Below are 7,670 nucleotides of genomic sequence, written 5' to 3'. Positions count from 1 at the left end.
TGCACATAATATTATCAATCTAAATAAAATACACAAGAATAAAGCCACTATCAGTAAATTTCAAATGATCAACATAGTACAGAGTATGCTTTCTAAACAGAGTAGAAATGACTTAGAAATGAAAAGTAGAAAGATCTAAGATATGTATGTGAAAAATCTAAATTTTAAAAAATTACTAAAAAACACACTTAATAATACTGAGAGAAAAAATAAAAAAAATTAGGAAATTTTAATTTTCTTAACTTGTAGTTTATTGTCAAGTTGGTTTCCATATAACACCCAGTGCTCTTTCCCACAAGTGCCCTCCTCCATGACTATCACTCCCTTTCCCTTTTCCCCCTCCCACTTCAGCCCTCAGTTCATTTTCTGTATTCAAGAGTCTCTCATGATTTGCCTCCCTCCCTCTACCTAGCTTCCCCACCCCTTTCCCTACCCATTGTCCTGTTAGGTTTCTCCTATAAGACCTATGAGTGCAAAAATATGGTATCTGTCCTTCTCTGCCTGACTTATTTTGCTTAGCATGACACCCTCGAGGTCCATCCACTTTCCTACAAACGGCCATATTTCATTCTTTCTCATTGCCATGTAGTATTCCATTGTATATATAAGCCACATCTTCTTGATCCATTCATCAGGTGATGGATATTTAGGCTCTTTCCATGATTTGGCTATTGTTGACAGTGCTGCTATGAACATTGGGGTACATGTGCCCCTATGCATCAGCACTTCTGTATCCCTTGGGTACATCCCCAGCAATGCTATTGCTGGGTCATAGGGGAGTTCTATTGATAGTTTTTGAGGAAACTCCACACTGTTTTCCAGAGCGGCTGTACCAATTTACATTCCTACCAACAGTGTAGGAGGGTGCCCATTTCTCCACATCCTCACCAGCATCTGTAGTCTCTTGATTTGTTCAGTTTAGCTACTCTGACTGGCATGAGATGGTATCTCAGTGTGGTTTTGATTTGCATTTCCTTGATGATGAGTTACACTGTGCATCATTTCATGTGTCTGTTGGCCATCTGGATGTCCTCTTTGGAGAAGTGTCTCTTCATGTCTTCTGCCCATTTCTTCACTGGATTATTTGTTTTCAGGGTGTGGAGTTTGGTGAGTTCCTTGTAGATTTTGGATACTAGCCCTTTATCCAATATGCCATTTGCCACTATCTTTTCCCATGCTGTCAGTTGCCTGTTAGTTTTTTTTATTATTTCCTTGGCAGCGCAGAATCTTTTAATCTTGATGAGGTCCCAATAGTTCATGTTTGTTTTTGGTTCCCTTGCCTATGGGGATGTGTCGAGTAGGAAATTGCTGTGATTGAGGTCAAGGAGGCTGTTTCCTGCTTTCTCCTTTTGTGTTTTGATAGTTTCCTATCTCACATTCAGGTCCTTCAGCCATTTTGAGTTTCTTTTTGTGTATGGTGTAAGAAAGTGGTCTAGTTTCATTCTTCTGCATGTTGCTGTCCAGTTCTCCCAGCATCACCTGTTAAAGAGGCTGTCTTTTTTCCATTGGACACGCTTTCCAGCTTTGCCAAAGATTAATTGGCCATACATTTGTGGGTCTAATTCTGGGTTCTCTATTCTATTCCATTGGTCTATGTGTCTGTTTTTGTGCCAATGCCATACTGTCTTGATGATGACAGCTTTGTGGTAAAGGCTAAAGTCTGGGATTGTGATGTTTTGGTTTTCTTCTTCAATATTACTTTTGCTATTCGAGGTTTTTTGCGGTTCCATACTAATTTTAGGATAGTTTGTTCTAGCTTTGCAAAGGATGCTGGTGCAATTTTGATGGGGTTTGCATTGAATGTGTAGATTGCTTTGGGTAATGAGGACATTTTAACAATGTTTATTTTTCTAATCCATGAGCATGGAATGGTTTTCCATTTCTCTGTGTCTTCTTCAATTTCTTTCATAAGTTTTCATTGTACAGGTCTTTTACATCTTTGGTTAGGTTTATTCCTAGGAATTTTATGGGTTTTCGTGCAATTGTGAAAGGGATCATATTTAAAGATGATTTTATGGGTGCTTAGTTGGTTAAACATTTGACTCTTGGGGACGCATGGGTGGCTCAATCAGTTAAGTGTCCGACTTCAACTCAGGTCATGATCTCATGGTTCGTGGGTTCGAGCCTCAAGTTGGGCTCTTGAGCTGTCAGCTCAGAGCCTGGAGCCTGTTTCGGATTCTATGTCTTCTTCTCTCTCTGCCCCGACCCACCTGTGCTTTGTCTCTCTCTGTCTTAAAAATAAATCAACAAAAAAAGTGTTAAAAAAAAAGTTTGACTCTTGGCTTTAGCTCAGATTGTGATATTGTGGTTAATGAGTTCCTGCACTGAGCTCTGTGCTGACAGCATCGACCCTGCTTGGGATTCTGTCTCCATCCCTCTGTCCCTGCCCCTCCCCTGCTTACTCTCTGGCCCTCTCTCTCAAAAATCAATAACTAAACATTAAAAAAATAAAGATGATTTTAAAATGGCAGAAGCCAAATTTCAAAACTGTTTATATTATAGAAGGTGTTAGTTTAAACAAAACAGTGAGAAAAATACATATATAAATAGTATAAGTATATATCTATATATTTATACTATTTATAATATAGGATAAATATAATTTATATTTCCTATACAGCAAACAAAAAAAAGCAAGGAAAATAGACCACATAGAGAAGAGATCTACAATACACAAAATAACATACTAGTACAACATAAATGGTAGGAAATAATTGATACTAAAGTAATTGTACTTATATAAGGGTAAATGGACTTAAATCTTATATTAAAAAAAGAACCTGAAATTGGTTCATAAAGCAAAACTGACACTTGGCTAATTAAAAGACACACCTAAGTCAAAATAACTTAGAAAAGCAAAAATTATGAACAAACGTATAGAAGGGAAATGCAGGAAATAAGCAGGTATTATAATTCTGATGTTACAAAAAATGAATGTAGCCCAAAATACATTAAATTAGAAAAGGGTACTTTGTAATGATAAATGTCATAATTTGTAGTGAAAATTATAACAAAAATATATGTGTGTCAGATAATATAGGAAACACCTTCATAAAGCACAAATTCCTGGAAAGACAAGAGCTAAATGGTGAAACAGAGTCCTAAAAGTGTACTAAGTTTTCCATTGAAATTCTTTCTACCAGTGATTCATAAACTTAGAGCTCCCTTAAATTTTAATACTAGTACTAGGATTCTTCAACATGTAACTCAAAAAGAGGTTAAGTTCAAAGAAACATCTAAGAATGTAAAAGGCTTAAAACAACAACTGTATGTTGAAATTTATACCCTAATAATAGTAAATAGTCTCCTCAGTTTTCCATAGCACATCTTTAGAATTGGCCAGGTATCAAGTCACAAAGTAAATCTCAACAAATTTCATACAGAAGAGAAACTAAAGCCAGCATTCTCTGGTCATAATAAAATAACATGTAAAGTCTCTTCACCCTGGACTTTTATTTTCCTCCGCAGTTTGGGTCATGTTTTCCTGCCTCTTTGTATGTTTTATAGTTTTTTTCCCAATGCCAGACATTGTTCGTTTTATCTTGTTGGATGCTGTATGGTTTTTACCCCAATGGATATTCTTGAACTTTATTCTTAGGTGCAAATGGTATCATTTTGATCCTTTTGAAACTTGTTTTTAAGGTTTGAAAATGAGAGGAAGAACGGCATCTAGGGAGAATTTGTCCCACAGCAAAGTCAAAGCCTATCTGAACAATCTACCCAAGGCTTTGTGAATTATGAAGTTTCTGGCTCTGGCTTTCGGGACAGGACCTATTTCTAGATCTATGTGCTCCCCAGAAATTGTTGCTTCTATTTTTTTTCCATTACTTCTTCCATAGCCTCAGGTAGTTTCCTCATATATCTGTGATTATCAGTATTCTACCAGAGGGAGACTTTATGCAGATCTCTGGAATACTCTCTCTTCTCCAGGAATCTGTCCTGAGGATGCAACTCCCTCGTGCTCCCTGGCTCTTAATTCCATATTAACTAAATTCTTCTTTCCTTTGTGCTGTGTCCTCAAAATTTCTTCTAGAAACTAAGCGGGAGCAATCATCAGTTTAATGGGACTCATTTCCTATTGCTCATTGTAACTATCTTCCACTCCCTGAAACTCAATACCTTGACTACCATTATTTCACATATTTTATTGATTTTTAAAAATCATTCCAGCTGGAGCAGGTGCAAATCCACTGTCATATAAGTATTTAAAAAATGATTTTAATTTACGGGGTGCCTGGGTGGCTCAGTTGGTTAAGCATCTGACTTTGGATCATGTCATGATCTCACCATTCATGACCTCTGTTTCCCTCTCTCTGCCCCTCCCCTACTTGCACTCTGTCTCTTTCTGTCTCAAAAATAAACATTAAAAATTTTAATAAAATAATGTAATTTATAACCATGTGATTGTTTTAATATATTCAAACATTAAAATGAATTTTAAAAAGATTATGGGGAAAAAGCCAAGATTAACATTAACATTACACAGACATACATGAAGACATCTATAGAAAATTGATAAATACAGGAGCTGATATCTGGCCAAGCACTGTCCGGGCACTGGCTGGGCACTGGCTGCCACTACCCACCCAGGCTCCTGCCCCAACTCATACCCATGCAGGAAACGCTGTGCCCACTTGCCCACCTTCCCCAAAACTCCACTCAGGATCCCATCCTGTTGGTGGTGCAGCTCAGTCCCCCAAAACTATCCAAGCATGGAAACACAGGATCAAAGTCACAGATTCCGAGGCTGGAGTGGGTGGGCCAAGCTTGCTCACTCCATTTCCTTTACTGTGGCAGTCATTCTTAGACACTCATCCCACTGGCCCCCATGTACAAAAGTATAACCTTGTATGTGCAACTTTTCTCCCCTCACACCCTAAATCAAGTGCTTTTTATAGTGTGAAGAAACTAAAAGCAGAGCCGAGTTCCACCCGGGACATGCCTGAGTAGGCTCCCAGAGTGAAGTGTTCAGCCAGAGCAAGAACATAGCACAGTCTCTCAGTCAGTCAACCACAACTCAGCACCTACTCATCATCCCAAACTTAAGCCTACCTTATGAGTGGACCATCATCTTCCCAGGAAGCACCGGGCACAGAGCTGTACCATCAGAATATAGCACTTAAGTCACTGGACAAGTCCTCAGTGAACCACCTTTTTGTAGGAGTTGGTTTCTCAGTCAGACAACAATAGAAATGAGGCCAGATGCCAAAATTCAAGGGCTTGAGCTGAAGCAAGACACATCATCAACAGAGAATAAATAATCAAGCTAACCTCCCTGAAAAGAAGGGATGCCCTGTTTATATAGAGAACATTCCCCCATCCTGATTGGTAAGCAATTCAGGTAGCTCATTGGCCATTCATGGAGCCAGGGTCCTGTCTGAAGTCTGGCTTCTATATGGGGCTGCATCCTCATTCTGTGCTCTGAGAGAAGCAGTTTAACAGTAACAGCCAACAGAAAGTGCCCCTGGTGCATAGTGTTTTCTACTTGGGGCTTGGTCCCATGACCCCTAACTGTTTCAACATAACCTAATGTGCTGAAGCACTGTGAGCCTTCCTCATACCTAAATAAATTGTGGGGTCAAGCATAAGAGTGAGGGGATAGAAACATAAGGAGTATAGACCATCATAGAGCATCCATCCATGATTCAGAATAATGCAAGTGGGCCCATGGTACCACTGCCACCACAATGACTACCACCTCCAAAAACAGTGGCTCCAACAGTGAAGGTGATTCACAGCTAGTCTAGCATGAAGTAGGGTGCTCTATGACCAATACTTAGGAACTTTTAGAGTTCATGGGCCAAGGGATGTTTAACAAGTGGTCAAGTGCTCGAAATGGGGCCCCAGTGAAATTGTGGCCATCAAAATCCGGAAGAACCACCCTCATGTGCCTGGGAAGGTCAGACTGAGATGAGCATCATGGCCCCCTTGAGAGCAGGAGAGCCGAGGATTGCAACTCTGTCTGTGTCTATGACTGCTTCCAGCACAAGGACCACACATGCTTGGTTTTTGAGGTATAGGAGTAGGACCTCTGTGACTTTTTGAAGCAGAGTACGTTTAGCCCATTGCCATTCAGATACATTTGTACAGTCCTCCAGCAGGTAACCACATCCCTGATGAAACTAAAAAGCTTAAGTCTTATCCATGCTGACCCCAAACTAGAAAACACCATGCTGGTAGATCCATCTAGATAACCCTACAGAGTAAAGGTCATTGACTTTGATTCAGCCAGTCATGTGTGCAAGGCTATGTGTTCTACCTACTTGCAGCCCAAATGTTACAGGGCTCCTGACATCATCCCTGGTTTACCATTTTGTGAGGCGACTGATATGTAGTCGTTGGGCTGTGTCATTCCAGAGCTGCTCCTGGGCTGTTCACTCTACCCAGGAGCTTCTAAATGTAATTGGATTTGGCATATCTTACAAAAACAGGAATTTCCAGATAAATATTTATTAAGTGCAGGGACAAAGACAACTAAGTTTTCAACTGTGAAACAGACTTTTCATATCCTTTGTGGAGTCTGGAGACATCAGAGGACCATGAAGCAGAAATGGAAGTTAAGTAGAAAGAAGCAAGAAAATACACGCTCAACTATTTAAATGATATGGCCCAAGTGAACATGACAATATATTTAGAAGGGAGTGACATGTTTGTGGAAAAGGCAGACTAGTGGGAGTTCATTGACCTATTAAAGAAGATACTGATCATAGATGCTGAGAATCACTCCAATTGAAACCCTGACACACTTACTTGATTTTTCCCGTTATATACAAATCAAGTGTTTTCCAGATTACGGAGGTTTGCAAGCACTGGGTGAATATGTATGACACTGTGAACCCAGGCAAAACCACGTTGATCATGTATGTGGTCCCCAGCACATCCACCAACTTTGCCCTTCAACAACCACCTGAACACTGCTCAGAATGACGCTTCCACCTCTACCAGTGCCACTATTTTCTTAGTCAATCCTGAAGTCTCCTAAACTACCAATCTGCACTCTACCAGCCCTCAGAGGCATCTATGACTGCAGTGGCCCAACATTGCATACCTGCAGACAGGAGCAGCCTAGATCTGTGCCCGGCCTGACTCCGTCTATCAATCTGTCATCATGTTTTCACCCAGACTCTTAGGATTGCACCTATCTCCTAAACATGCTGGCAATTTTGTGTGAATGAAAAACGGTTACCAATTTCACTCAAGTCCCAGGAGCTCAGTGTCTTCAGGTCAAATAAGACCTAGTTGTCCATCAGACCTGGCCAATTTGGACTCAGAAAATCTTGTCTTCCCTTGCGTGGGAGCATGTGACTGGAGTGGCCAACCACACGTCAGTGCAGCACATGACTGTAATTCCTGAGAACACGGCAGGCACCCAGAAGTTGACCAGCAGGAAGAATATGCATGCAAAAGCACATCACCCAGCTGTCTTTGCTACTGACTAGCCATGTGGCCCTTTCAGTGCCCACTTTTTAAATATTGACATGACCTACATGGTGTGCAGCAACAGTCAACCAGTACCATCTCCTCCCAGAAGAGTAAACAGGATCCGTCTGTTGTTAGAAGCATCTCCACCTGTGAGGTCTCTCTCTTTTTTTTCAGACCTTCAGCTCCCCCAAGAGGTCCAAGGGCAACAAGGAGAACTCACCTCCCTGCTGCATCATGGTGCACAGGAT

The 7,670-nt window shown here is 40.6% G+C and overlaps 1 pseudogene; it reads left to right on the top strand.

The window, feature by feature from the left end:
- The first annotated feature begins 5,571 nt into the window (after window positions 1-5,571).
- Window positions 5,572-7,086, top strand: LOC115283464 (annotated as a pseudogene).
- The last annotated feature ends 584 nt before the right edge of the window (window positions 7,087-7,670 follow it).

The sequence above is a fragment of the Suricata suricatta genome, chromosome X, assembly GCF_006229205.1.
Source record: "Suricata suricatta isolate VVHF042 chromosome X, meerkat_22Aug2017_6uvM2_HiC, whole genome shotgun sequence".
NCBI classification, from domain to species: Eukaryota; Metazoa; Chordata; class Mammalia; order Carnivora; family Herpestidae; genus Suricata; species Suricata suricatta.
The sequence above is the reverse complement of the archived record's forward strand: the minus strand, read 5'-3'. Positions and strand labels throughout refer to the sequence as shown.